Source organism: Cyanistes caeruleus, chromosome 12 (assembly GCF_971803275.1).
Source record: "Cyanistes caeruleus chromosome 12, bCyaCae1.hap1.1, whole genome shotgun sequence".
Taxonomy (NCBI): Eukaryota; Metazoa; Chordata; class Aves; order Passeriformes; family Paridae; genus Cyanistes; species Cyanistes caeruleus.
In genome coordinates this window covers 4,967,657-4,982,908 of record NC_141712.1, presented here as the reverse complement: position 1 = coordinate 4,982,908, position 15,252 = coordinate 4,967,657, and the positions used below count along the sequence as shown (strand labels likewise).

The window sequence follows — 15,252 nt, the reverse complement described above, 5'->3', positions numbered from 1 at the left end:
TACCAAATTATAAATTAATCCATTTTTAGCATAACAGGGCTTTTTTATCTCCAGGTTCTTCTTGGGAAAGCTGAGGCAGGAAGCAAGATGCTTTTGCTGGCAGCTACCCCGTTACACTTGGAGCCCTTTAGACTTTTGCAGCCCCTCTGGTGACAGGAGCAGGGGCAAAATTGAGATTAAAGATGGGTCCCTGCAGTTCATTTAACAGCATCAAATACCTGCAGCAGCACCAGACTCTTCAGTTTTTTACATTCACAATCTTATTCACGCGCCTCACAGATCCTAGAAACTGTTTCTTTCTGATAGAAATCTCCTGAAAACAAGAAAGACCTTATACATGAAAAGGAACCTGTTAAAAAACATGAACAAGTTTCTCAAGTAAGTGGAGGGACTGTCTGGCTCAGGGGAAGGTGATTGAATTTCAGAAAGGTTTAAATCTAAGACACCTTCTGAATCCATGCCAGATTCCCCCTGAGTGAAAACCATTACCATGGTATTTGTGCTGAGGTATGTGAGATGAATTTGGTGTCTCAATCCAGCGTGTTTGGAGCAGTCACTCGGATCACAAAGTCACTGTGACATCTCTCAGTAACTGGCATTCTTATTGATGGAATCAACAGGATTTAATGGCCATGGAGACTGAACTATCTTTGCTCACACTCGAGGCATATAGATGAGGCAGGGTGGATGTTTGTGCTGTCACTGACTATACTATCACAGCCCCAAGATAAACAGAGGGATTTCAGCTTTCAAGCCTGTCAATCTGGCATTTTCACAAGGAGGAAACACACTAAAATAAAGAAGGGAGCGGTGCAGCTCCAAACGACACTAATACTGATGAGTGGCTGGGAAGCCATGCTTCATATCACTCATCTTTGTTAAAAATGAAAGGCACATGCCAAGTTTCCCATGTCCTGATTTTCAGCCTGTTTTAACAGAATCACCTGTATGTAGAGAGGGAGAAAACACAGCACAGGTGTAGGTTGGTAGCACTGCACTGAAATTATACCTGACAAATGTAAAAACTCTGCATACAGCAGTTCAGAACCAAAACACAACATCTCTCTGTATTTCAAACAGCTCAGGCACAAGAATCTAGCCAGAATAAGAGAGGACTAAAAGCATTTCCACAGAGTGATGGCTTCAGTAAAATTAGTCATTATGGATAAGAAACATATCATTTTTTTATTTTCCCATGACAACGAGATTTCTAACTGTTGACAAGTCCATCAGGAAACTTGGTGAGGTTTATTATGACATTTCACTGTCCCTCCACTTTATGAGAAAAATTCAACTGGCTGACAACATTTTGTGGAAAAATGAAGAAAAAAGGAAAGCACTTTTATAGTAGCAAGTGCTGTGTGAATCTCAGAATGCAGAGACTTGTATTCTTCTGTTGCATAAGCATCTGAAAGTGAGGGCTGTACTTTGACAGCAGAAGAACTTAGGCAGCCTACTTTAATAATTCAAGTGGAAGGAGAAGATCATTCTTTCAGTGCCTGCTTTGCAGTGAGAATATACTGAAGATATTTTTCTGGAAACAAGGAGGAGATTAACCACTGGAAAAGAGGTTTCTTTAAAAACTTGCAAGAGAATTTCCACAGTTTCAGCACTTGAACTGAGATACACAAGAGGAATTTCATGGGAAGTTATGGGATGGAAGGGGAAAGAGCTACCCATCACTTCATCTTCTTCACAGCTCATTGGGACAGTGAGCCTCAAAATATATTTCTTTGCATGCTGGTACAACCACTGAAAAAAAAAACCATGCAGAAGTGTTTTAAGGGACTCTTTTCTTTCTGGCTTACTTACCAACACACCAGAGATACCACAGGAGAACATTTATCAACATTGATACTACAACCTTCATTTTTGTTGGAGGCAGCTTAAGTTAGGAAGTTTTTTTTCCATAAGTGATAAAACACCATTGTAAAAGAGGCACTTGTGAACACATTGGCTGTCTCATCTTTTCACTGCTCAGCCTTTAATTCTTTTTTTGCCCCTCCTTGAACTTATTTTTGCATCTTCTTAAACTGCAATATTCATTTCAGACACTGATTGTAACTTGTCCCTAGGAAACACTAACTAAAAAAAAATCTTCTAAAATTTGATTTGAATCAGAGAATGGATACAATTAATAAAATCTACTCTTTTTCTGCATTTCTTTTGGTTCCACAATAACCAGCATAATTTCTGACTAAGGAAAGACATTTTGCCCTGATTAAGCAGGAATTGTTAGCACACCTGTGTGAGTTGCAGGATTAAATTCCACAGAGTTTTCATGGTGCTCTAAAGGATAAAAAGACATTAGTAGAAATCAATGGATACTACAGTGCCAAATGATGCACTTTTAAAAAGGTCATTTTATAGTAGGGAGTAAAACCTGGATTTTGATCACTTGGTTATCCTCTGATATATGTCCTCCTTCTGAAGCTCTTATCAGAGGAAAGCATACAGAAACCAGCTTGTAATTGTCACTGGCAGTAAGGAACTGCACTGGTCAAAAGCTCAGATTCAGGTTCAAGTGCATTCCCTAAAGTCAAAGAAAATCAAAATGTTCATTGCAACAATGGTTGCCTTGTTTGATCCACATTAGTGAGGAAATATATATATATGTGTGCATATATATATATAGATATATATATATATATATTCTTATTGCTTCCTTGCCACCCACTAGTCACTGCTAGGGGGCAGCCAGTGGCACAATTCTGTATTTTTAAATATTGCATTATAAGAATTCATCTTCTCACTAACAAATATCATCTCTCTATTGTTCACTGAATCCAGTATAGAGCTGGAAACTGGATTGAGTGGTGCATTTAAAATACCAACCAAGAGAATTACAAATAATCCTTTCTGGTTTTCAGTGACAAATTAGTCATATCTGAAGCAACAATGCAAAACCTGTATTTCAGTTGGCTGCCTTCATAAACTGCTATAGTCACTGCATGTAAGTAAATTAGAGTTTCTGATGTAAACATCACTAAAATATATACCATGCTTGTGCTGACAAAGTGCAGCAACAGAACAGAGTATCCACCTTTCCAGATTGCCAGCATCAAAAACCTGATAACAATATGCTTCCCTGCCTGGTTGCTCTCTGGAGATAAAATTAAGAAATTACTCTTGTAACACTGCAGAGAGTAGAAAATATTTCTGTTTCATGAAGAATATCTTTATATTCTCATCTAAATAAAGTAAAGCAACCCAAAGCAATGTACAGAAATGTATAACATGCATAAAAATGGATAGATCTATATTTAAACAGGACAAAAAAAATGAACAGACCATTCTCAAATATAATATTGCACTCATAAAATACTTTCAAAAGGATCATGCTGAGAGGAAAAAAATAAATGGGGCAAAAGAAGAACAAAAGAAGGCAGAGTAACCTGGGCTAAAAATCCAAACCCCCAAATCTTTTAATTTACTATATGATATTTCATAATTCTAGTTCTTCAACTCTACACAAAAGTACACAAGCTTGTACCAAATCAAGAGAACTGGGCATTTAACATTTCAGAAACATCAGCTGTGCCTTGGTGATCTCTGACCCCACTTTCCTCTTAAAGGGTCATGGGATTAAAGGCTTTTATCTCAAGTTTATTGGCTCTTTAGTAACCTATTTGCTTTATTGGATTATGCTTGTATAAGTTTTCCACTATAGCACTATGAGGCTATTAGATATGTGATGCCAAAAAGTAGAAGTCTGCCACCAAGAAATGCCATGTCATTTAAATTTTTTTTGCCTAAATTTAAGCAAATTATTTATTAAATATATTCTCAATATTCACAGAATGTATTTCTTCACTATTTATCTGTGACATTATTTTGTCTCTCCCTTTGTCTGAGTTTCCAAGCTGGCTCAACAATATTCAAACACAATGCAAAATAAATAATGAATCACTTTCTAGCACCTAGTCTCACTGCTACTCTTTACTTCAGTATTGCATCTATATTTTCTCTCTGTTTTTTGTGTTCACAGCTATTTTCTGTCTGTAGCTCAACAAGCTCCCTTGCAAACTGCACAACAAACCCAGTGCTGCACAAGGCCTGGGAGTGTTCTCTATTTTAATGCACATTATTGGTACATTCTGTAGTAGCTGGGAAATTCACTTAGGCAGTGAATTGTACCCATGCAGATTCAATGCTGAATTCTAAATTTAAATTGCCAAAACACTATAGGGTGCAGTTTCATGTCTCTGCTTCCTGTGTGGGAACCACAAAGAATAATCTGTCTGAAAATATCCAACGGAGATTTTCATTGAAATCAATGTGATCCTTCTGGGTGCAGGCATTCCAGCTTTGTAATTCCTTGCCTTCACACTTCAGCCCATGGATGGGGCCGATTAAGCACATAACAGGGCCCAACACTATCCCAATATAGTTATTCTGTTTTTATGGAGAGCCCATTAAGCACACAGATCCTGGCAGTCAGAGCCCACTGATATTAAATGAGTTTCTCAGGGACTCTGGGATTACAGATCAAGAACCTTCACTACAGTACCTGATTTGCCACAGACAGTGTTGGACCTGTGAGAAAAACCCGCTGCCAAGTGTTTGATGGAAGCAAAGCGGATTCCAGGAGGGAAAGGGTGACCCTGGGCTGGTTCATCCCTGCCATGGCCTTTGCTTCAGGTGTCTTCATTCCCAGGCTGACCTTCACCTTCACAACAAATCAATTCCCCGAGTACTTGAAGGAACTTCAGTAATCCACTGCCTGCAGTATTGTCCAATAATAATCATTACATCTCCCCCATTAAAAAAAATAATTAAGTATTACTTATGTGGGGTGGTTTAAACTCACACTCGTCCCAAATGCTTTTGATCTGACCACTCTGACACCACCCTGAGGAGAAATTGGTTCTTTCTCCCCACATACAGGACAGTGCCAGCACAATTCCCTCTCCTCAGAAGAGGAATAACATCCACAGGTGATGGGATTCACACAGAATCACCCTTTGCTTTCTGAGCACAGTGGCACTGGTGGAATCTATAACTCCCACAGCTTCTCAGCGTGCTCAGATCAGGAATCAAGGTTCAAATCAACACAAAAACCACACCCCAAATGGATATGAAATAATGCATAACTCCAATGCTGAATCTGGACTGAATTTATCCACTTACTGATGGCAGTGTCGTGCTAAGCCAGCCCCAAAGATGCTTTCCAGGATTTCATACACTGCCCTGGTTTTGGTGCTAAACACACATCCCAATAAATACAACCATTTTTGTTTGCCTGTTTTGACGTAACAAAACACTGAAAATTAGAAAACTGGGCAAAAGAAAAAAAAATTTGCAAGCCTTTCATTTACATAAGTTGGAAAATGATCTGAATTAAACAGACATGGTTTTTCTTTATAGTTGCTAACATTCTGCATGGCTTAAAACTTTCTGCTTGAAGTGGTTTATCATAAATAGACATTTCTGAAGGTTCCCCAAGGCAGACAAGTGCACTTCTAGAGAATTAGACACAGCTTTGTTTGAAAGCGGCCTAAATGTCTTTAATTTCAGTGAGAGAAAAATTGTCAAGTAACATGTAACATCAGCTCTGCCCTGATCATCTCTGATGGAGCCTGTCAGCAATATCCATCCTTAGTTCAAAGCAAACTAATTTTATTTTCCACTTTCTAAACCAGAGTATCCATCTTAGTTTCAGTGCTTGCAGAGGTGATAAAACATGTAACAAAGAAACCAGGTAGACTCTGTTTATCCACAGGCAATCTGAGAGTGGAACAAAATCCCTGTCAGTGTCTCTGCAGACACCCCTCTCCAGCACAAACACAAATTGCAGCCTCCCAGGTTAAATGTTAGCACATTTCCTCATCTCCAATTCTATCTCCTCTGACCTACCCATTCACTGCTCCTGGCAGAGTGCAAGGACTACATTTCAAGCCTTTGTTTAATTAATTACCACTGCAATAGATGAATTTAAGGTTTTTTAGCTGCTGATGAGGACACTTGAGGCAGCTCCCAGTGAAACCCCTGCTCTCACACCAGAATGTGATGGAGTGGCTGAGCTGGATCAGCAAAGCACTCGAGAAATTCATGGCTGTAACATAGGTCAGGCAGTGGGCCCTGGGCCCTGTGAGATGCTGACCTATTCAGAGAAAGGTCAGCTTGCTGCAGAAGACAGTTTATAAGTGGAAAAGAGCCCAACATATACTGATGCTGAAGGCTCTTGATCTGATTTTGGTCAGGAGCACTTTGCACACACTTGAACAGGAACACAGGTATATTCTGAAGTACATAGAAGCTGGTTTTGTGGGAGATTTTACAACTTCAGACACATATGTTTTAAAGAATTTAATTTTGCTTTCTCTTCATTACCCTTGAGCAATAACTTCATCAATGCTCTAAAGCAGAAATTCCTGCTCCTCAACATGTTCTTACCTCAGTCGGTGGTTTAGTTTCAGTGAATTTTACAAGCATGAGATTTGCTCCTACCATTAACCTTGGTTCTAAATAAGGCCCCCAAACCCCACAGCATCCACCCAGAAAAAAATACTGTGGTGAGAAACCAGGAAAACTGTAATGCTTATTGACTCCTCTACACAAACCCCTGTGCACCCAGAATTGTCCAAGGCCCTGAGCTCTGCTGCTCTCAGCCTTGCAGCAATTTCATATGCAAAATAAGTCACTGAGATTCTTTCTGCTTCAGATAAACCATTGTGAAATTTGGATATTTCTTCCACATTTTTATGAAGCTGAAATGAACAGGCTGACAGCATAACTCACACTATATTGATTCCATGCCAGCGCTCGTTAATGGAGAAGCCGATTCTCACTGAATGTATGACCTGCTGATATCCCAAGGCAGCTTTTGTCTCAAATACCTCCAAACACACTGAATTATTTAGAGCACAAAAACGTTACAAATGCTCTGTACATCTGCACATCCAAACCTGGGTGTACAGGTATAAATATCCATCAGCACCTTTGTGAACACACACACACTGAAACGTGGCTGAACGCACCATCACATCGCTTTAATAAAGCCTCAGGGCCTTCAGCCTCTCACAAAACATCACCTGCAATTCCCCTGGGGAAAAAAAATTTAATCTGTAATTTGCTTAACTGCAATGGATTTACAGTGACAGATCTGGTCACTGTCAATCTATTGATCTAAAGTTGCAATTTACTGATCCTTTTTGTGCCATTAACCACTGCTCTGGAAAGAGCCTGTGGTGATACTGAGTATTTGTCTGTGGATAAACACTTTATTTTTTGTAAAGTATGAAACCCAAGTCTTCCTTAGATATTCAAACAAAGCTTTAAAAGCATCAGCCGTGACATTTTGTATAAATATTTCCCAACTGCCCCATGGATTTTGGCACACATGTGTTCCAACATTAAGAAATGATAAGCGACTTAAGAACAGATATACTGTGAGAAGATATCTTCTTAAATTCTTTATTCAATCAGCTGTGAAACAGTATAATATCTTAAAAGGACACATTTGGTAGCATGAAAGACAAGTTCAGTGAGGCTTGAGCTTGCTAAATTCATTGCATTCTTCAACCTTAGAGCTGCAAATAGATTATTTTTTAACCTCTCAAGAGGATGGCAAGTATTCTGCAAGCAGCTGGCATTGTGAAGCAATTTAAACCATCTCTATTTGTTAGCTGGTTTAGTGACTGCTAAAATGGGTGGGTTAAGTTTCTTAGAGGCTTTTTGCTTTTTGATTTCACTCAGTAACTTCTAGGGTAATAGCTTGCATTGCCAAGCCCGACACAGGCAGTGAATGCACTGCTCCAAATGGATTTGAAGACACAGCTTTCAGAGAGCTGGGGACTTGACTTTTGAAGCAGAGCTTGCAGGGTAGGTTAAAATGTGTCGGTGGGAAAATACAGACATAGCTTTTGCTCTGCAAACTGCAGACCTGCCAAAGCACTTTGAAATCATTTGTGTAGTGGCTGGGAAATCACTGCAGTTATCTCACATCCCAGGCTGTTATGACACCAGAATGCCTTTTGCCTCTCTCTTGTGTTTTCCTGATCTCTTTGAACAAGGAGGGCCAGAAGCATTACTCATTCAGCCTCCCAGGTCTGTATTAATTGCATTTATGAAATGGCTTCCATTTACTTGGAAAGTTGCATGAACCTGTTGAGTATTTCAATCTGGCAGCACCCTACTTTTCAAAATCTACTCAAATTTGCTGAAGTCCTAATTTTTGCCTGCATTTTTAGCTGGTTGCATATCACTTATCTTCCTTTGAAACTTGCACCCAGTACACAGACAGATGGGTGCACTGAAGCATGATATTAATCCAAAAAAAATCCAAAAATACTCCATAGCATACGGGCATCTCAGGCCATCCACAGAGCTGAGTGTGCTTTGCCAGTCTGGGCAGAGAGAGGGTTTGGAATCCCCTTGATTTGCACAGGGAGCTACACACGTCTTCATGCAGATCCAACACTTTACACGATATTTATCAACAAGGAAACATCCTTCCTCTAGCCTGCTGATGTGGCTGGTTCTGACCCTGGGGCTTCTGCTGCCTCCATCTGCTCCTTTGCCACTGCCATGACAAACCCTCAGCTGGGAGGGGCAGAGGGGAGCACAGGCCCAAGCTTCACGTGGGAAGAGGAACAAACTTGTCACTGCATAAAGGACAGAAGGATTGCTCCAAAAGGTCACTCTCTGACACTCAAACCTATCTTTGGCTCTGGTAAAGAAATGGGATTTCTAAAGATGCACATAATACATGGACTGGGACATACTCAATGTCATACTATGCTGCACAAAGTATTTTCCAAACATATCACAAAGTCCTTGGCATTGCTTAGAGTGTAATTGTCTCTGTAGTTTCTTTCTTCATTATATTAGAAAGGAATTGCAAAGCATGTAGTGAATGTATACATGTGTGCTTTAGGATTCACACATCTTTTAAACCAACTGGATTGCACAAATTCACACACATTCTTTCTATACAGACATTTTTTTCACAGCCACATTTTTTCTATACAGTCAACGCTAACTGAATCTGTGTGAGCCAATCATCATGGTATAAAAATGCAGTTATTAACTGGAGTAAGGCTGTATCTGTCCTTGTGGGTGTCTTCCAGAGACCAACCCCTCCAGACACAGATGAAGGAGAAATAACCCTGTGAAAGCAGGTGTCCTTGATCAGCCAGACCTTTCCAGGTGAGAAGAGAAAGTTTAGTTCTTTGCTTTACTGAGAGACCCACCTTATACAACAGTTCCCTGTGCTTGGTTTTAGTTTGAACCCATCTTTTCATCATTTCTAAAGCCAGAGATGCTTCAAGAGGCCTTTTCTTTCTGATGACCATGGGGATACGCACAGGCAAACTACATTTGGATGTATCTATTTGAAAACATCTCTCTTGACCCCAGAGTTTGAAGCCCACCTCCCTCTGCAGAAGCAGGTTCTGTGCTTTGAATGTTTGTGTAAGAAAAATTAATTATGCAAATTAACTACTGAAACCCACAGCATCATCTCCATTCATTCTGCTGGGCTCTGGAACCAGCTCAGGGAGCAAAATGTCTGTAGTGTGGGCAGGGACTGATGGGAGAACAGGACTGTGCCAAACATAATCCAAAAACGTTATGCATTTCTGTAACCAGATGGTTACCCAGCAGCTTAACACAGAAAGTGAAATCCTTTCCTATTATTGCTCACCACACAGAGACAGATAAAGATAACAGGCCTGGTAGTGCCATGCTGAAAACTCAGTATGAGCTCCTTCCCACATTGCACTTTTATGACTCCTTTCAAGTTCCTCTCTTCTCTTCAAAACAAAAGTGTTCTTAAAGTTTGATGCTCGAGCATCCTATTTGTGTTTCGGTCTATTATTATACATGACCAAGGATTTTAAATGTGCATTTCTCTGACAAGTATGAATTGTGATAGGTTTTAGCATGCACATCTTACAGTCTAGCTTCAAGCTCTTCTCACACTTGATTTGTAGCTCATGTCTTGGTGGATAACAAAAAAGCACTTTTATATGAGCTATGAATTTTATGCAGATTCTTTTTTTACACTGAACCCCCTATTCAAAATCAAAATTGCCCATAAACAGTACATGCCAAGCAGCCAAATCAATACCCAAATAATAACCAAAGTGTGTTATACTTTCAAGAATATAAGATAAATTAATATAAAGAGCATTACGAATCCTTTGAAGCTCAACAAAAGGAGCCATGGTTAAAATTTTAACAAGTTGGAATCATTAACTAAACAAATCCTGACAGCCTAGCTTTGCACTTCCAGTCACACATGCTCAGAACAAAGGCTTGATATGTGAGGCAACTTTAATAGGTCCCTCTGCATATGACTAATTTTTCCTCAAACAGTCATTTTTTATTTCATATTTTACTCTGGATCCTGAAATGTCACATTTTATTAATCTGTGTCACTCATGTGGATTGTTAAAAGAACAGACTAGCACTGGAGGAAGTGTCTCTCATCACTGCCATACGTATGTGGGATGACAAAGGAATGTGCTAAAATTTGGAGTAACAATTATCAAAAGTAGAACAAGCAAGAATAGAATATAACCTGTTTTCCTTTCACCACGTTCCAAACTGCACTTAGAGAAATGGCAACATCAAGAATTGGTCCAGAAAAATCCTGGTTTGCATTTGCTCCCTCAACAAAACACAAAATGGGGACAAATCCACTGGCCCTTGTGCCAGCTGTGGCAGAGCTGAGTCTATCTCAACAAAGAACCCAAGATGATAAAACTGAGCATTTGTTTTTATTCCTTTTAGGTCACGTTCCCTGTTTGAGTGAAAACATTTCCCAGAATTAGCCAAAAGCAGAAAGAATGCATTTTGAATAAACTGACTCTCCCCTCAGACAATACTGACTGAGGTGACCTCTAAGACTAAAAATACCCCAGAGAATTCAACATAACTGAGTTGTGCCTTAATCAAAGTGTAGCACACATTTGGGACAGGAAGGGGGCTGAGAAAGGGCTTAAGGTTTCTGAGAACAGAAACATGTCCTAAATGATGTATTTTAATGGCACATATTTTCTCTTAATAATAAAGAACAATTGTAAATAATTTCTTTTAACAAAAACGTGAAGGAGTGGAAAGAAGAAACCGTAGAGAGAAAAAAATATAGAAATGTGAGGAATTAAATATACAAAAACTTCATTGAAAGTTGTGTAGAAGATATTATCTCCAATTCCAAAACATTTGCCTGAGGAACAGGCAATAAAAACACAGTTACACAGCCTATCCCAAAGAGGAAATAAAACCAAACAAACTACTGAAATAATTATCACAGCTCAGTTGTTTACCAACCTGCTCCAACCAAACCAAAATATTATCACAAAAATGAAATAAACACACTGCACTGGCAGAACCACTGGGTGACACAGAGAGGGTACCTAAGGTTAAAGAACAATACTTAACGGTTTACATTCACTAGGCATAAATGTATTTACATTTCTAATTGATACCACAAAACAGTTTATTGGTAATGATCTCAATTAACTGCTCACAGCCATACTGCAGCTTTCCTGTCTGTGCTTCACAGAATTAGCCCTTCCTAAGGCCCAGCTTTACTTAGTGAATTTTGAGGACCAGATTAAGTCTGAGGAGTAGCTGGATTGAGTAAAACAGAAATGCTCTTCCTCTCACAGAATGCAAAGTTGCAGATGGACACTGAAAATGCCACTGAGAGATTTCCTTGGAATTGATTTAAATTAGGAGCCTCTCCAACTTTCCAGTGGTTTCCTAATGAAGTGCTCTATGAATTGTGGCCCGAAATGTAGATGTTTAGAAGCTGAGCGTTTCCAGAGAATAATGTAGCAGAAAAATGATGTAATTTTATAAAAGATCCTTTGCTATATATTGTTACACAGCTACCATAGAGCAGAAATGGCATCTGACCTTAACTCTATTATATTGTCTTCCCTGATATTAATTTGGGCATCTGTCTGAGGAGAAAATACAACAGATGGATACAGGCAGAGATGGAGATCTAGAAAAAAATAAGCAGACAGTGTTTGTCTTGGTACCATCACACGAGGATTAAACAATTTAAGCTTAAAAGATGAACACAATTTCAACAGCATGCCTGTTTTACTGGCCATCACATCAGTCAAAAGAGTTAGTGCTACACAGATGTCAGTGTCAGAGCTGAAACCTGCTCTCCTCTTCCTCTGAAGAAGACTGAGAGGAAGAAAAAGGAGACTTTTAAGCTAACCTAAGACTTGATTTATTTTTTTTTTCTGTCAAAAAAAATCTTGCCACAGTGCTTGAGGTGTATTCAAAACAGAGTGGTTTCCCGCCTAGGTTTGTGGGGCACAGATTCTAAGATGAAATTGAAGGTTATATAAGACAGGTAAACCCATCACTGTTCCTGGCCTTGGCTGAATATGTGCAGAGCAATTTGGCAAATATTCAGCTACATCTGCATTCATGTCACAGCCTGGAATACCCCAGTGCTTACCTGCAAGAGGTTCTGATTAGTGACATATTGTTTCCAACCCCTTTGCAAGGAGCATTGTGAGGAAAGCTGTGCTTCTCCCACACACACATATGGTTGCATAGACAGGAATTAAGAAAATATCTTTCTCACCTTTCTCTGGCTCTCCACATGGCAAGCAAGATTTTCTAGAGGGGAGGAGCAAAGAAAATAATTAGACTTCCAGCAATGAAAACACTGATTTCTGTCCTCACAGACTGGATGATAAATAAGAGGAGTCATCCCTATATTTTGAAACACTTTACTGATGAGTTTTGCACAAATCAAACAGTGCAATTATGCTTAAACAACCCTTACAAACGGTCCATTAACCCATCAATCTCATCTGGGAAGATGATTTCCCAGCCCCAAGTCTGGCAAACAGTATAATGCTGAGATTGTGAGCAGAACATAAAAACCAGGCCCCTCAGAAATGAGATATTACCACAAGTATAAAGGCTGTTAGACTGATAAACAGCAAATCCCTTGAGACCCACAGCTTCTAAACTAGAACTGGAGTCATTTTAACAATACAAGTTGTATTTGGAACTAGCAGACACTTTAGTCTGCCCACTTCATGTTTATTCCAGTGCCAGACCTGAAGATAGGAGAATGACATTTAAACCAGGCTCTATTGCTTGCATAGTAATCTTCTATTTATTAAGAATTATAGATTTTTTAAAAAAAATCCTTTTCTGTGAAAAGTTAGATTTGAAACTGTAGTTTAATCTTCCTGATCCCACCTTTGAGACTCTATATAACTCTGCTCCTCCCTTCTTATTTGATTTAGTCTCTTCTCTCATCACACTTCACCCAAATCACCACAAAAGCAATTTAACATAGTCAAGTGTCCAGCTATCCCAAAGCCACCTCTACAGTTGTCTTCCCCTCCTTCAACAAAATATATTTTATTTTAAAAGCTCCTTTACTCACACTATTGTCCCCTCCACATTCAACCTGAAGGCTCAGTAATTTGCATTCCCTCTCCAGATCTACTACACAATTTGTTTGGAATCCTCCATTTCATCTATTTATCTAATTTCTTCTGGATTTCATTAAGCCAGGCATTGCTTTCACTCCTAAACAGCCAGGTTACTTTGATCATACTAAAATTTCCTCAGGGAAGCAATTCCTGCCTTCACTTACTGTTATATCTTGCCTTTAAAACAACAAGAAGCGAGATTGGGGCTTAAGATAAATGATTGAGTGGCTCATATTTTATAAAAGCCAGTTTACTTAACACTAATAGTGAAGAGGTGTTGACAATTTAGGCAACAATTTATAGGAGTGGAATGAAATCACTGTGATTTATTCTGGTGCTCTTCTGTGTCTATAATTCTGGAAGTTACAGGTAAGAAGTTTGTACTAGAGGAAAGGAAAATACAACCTGGATGTGTCAGCATTTCCAGGCTAAAATATTGCTTGCAGATATATCTGGAGATAATAATGCACTGAAAGAGTCCCACAGACAGTGCCAAACACACGTTGGCATAACTCCCCTCCACAGGGCCCTGGGAGTCACCCCAATGTGAGATAATTCACCTTCATCAGCTCGAGCTCAGTTTAAAGAACTCCATAGTACAGAATCTTCATGCTTTAATCAAAACCTAATGTTTATCAGTTTACTCAGAATGAACCACTGCCCTGCCACTGCTTGGTGAAAAATGCTTTCAAGTGGTTGTACCAGATAACTGAGAGTGATTACATTTACACCAATTTCTTTATTCCCTTTTCTCACTGTAGGCATCTCTGTGCCACACAGCTTCAAGAGCCAAACAGAAAAAAGCTTTGCAACCTCTGTGACTAAGAATATTTTGGCAAACATACTGCAGCAACATAAAGTGTCAGGAAATCAAAGACTTCCTGAGCAGTTCAGCAAACATATCTAAAGAACTGAGTAAGAATCCTTTACAAGATGGGAAGATCCTTCTTTAAAAAACCTGAAATCTGAATAAAGTCACCTGCTTATGCTGAATGTCCTTCCTGGTAAGCATAAAAAGCAGAATAAGAAATAAAAGATGTTGAAGTTAAAAATAATTCTGTCTCATCTGTGATAATAGTTTCACATGTAATTAATATTTTAACACACAGAAGGTTGCTAAAAAGCTTAACTACTTTATATACATATTTAAGAAACAGAAATGATCCTTCATGGCACAGACAGAGGTGGCATAGGAAAAGTGTAAATCAAATGAGTACCTTGATATTAAGATTCCTCTAGGAAGATAAATTTAAATGTTTTCAAATTTATATAATTATATGAAATTCATGAACCCTCACTAACCTCAGCATCTCTGAGAGATACCCATAACCTCCTCCAAACCTCTCTGATTCAGCCTTATATTAAGTGGCACCTGATCTGGTTTGGGTTAACTGGGATTAATTAGCACAACCAGGAGACACATGAAAAACACTGGGTGCTGGCACCTGATACTTTTTAATGCTTTCCCTTCTAAACCTGAAAATGAGTTACCACTACCCATCGACCAGCTGTGAATCTTGGCTGTGTGCTGAGTGTCAAGTACTCTTTTCCATTAAGTTACTACATAAAAAAAGTGAATAAAAGTCTCCTGATCTTGGCCAGTCATGACTTCTCCCTCCATATCCAGCATATCCTGCTTTCTACAAACAGTTTCTTCTCAGAAACCCCTCCTCACTGACAAAATTTGACTATTTGTAAGTTTTGGAGGCCCATTTTCACCTTTCACTCCCTATGATGGTTACTTCCTGGGTGAGATGAGACTTTTCCTAAAAATCTTAGCATCCTTTAAGACCTTAGAAAAAAGTTTGGTGTCTTGTTTTCAATT

General features: G+C 39.1%; 1 long non-coding RNA gene across 2 annotated transcripts in view; it reads right to left on the bottom strand.

Annotated features, from left to right (window-relative positions):
- Positions 1-14,790, bottom strand: part of LOC111934681 (uncharacterized) — a 29,129-nt gene extending 14,339 nt beyond the window's left edge. Inside the window, exons 1-2 of one of the 2 annotated variants that reach the window (XR_002867375.2) lie at positions 14,730-14,790; positions 12,560-12,594 (exon numbers count right to left, since the gene is read on the bottom strand). This is a non-coding gene — a long non-coding RNA (uncharacterized LOC111934681). Of the gene's footprint in view, positions 1-12,559; positions 12,595-14,644 lie in introns of both variants that reach the window. The other variant, XR_002867376.2, reaches the window with a different exon arrangement.
- Between the last annotated feature and the right edge of the window lie 462 nt (positions 14,791-15,252).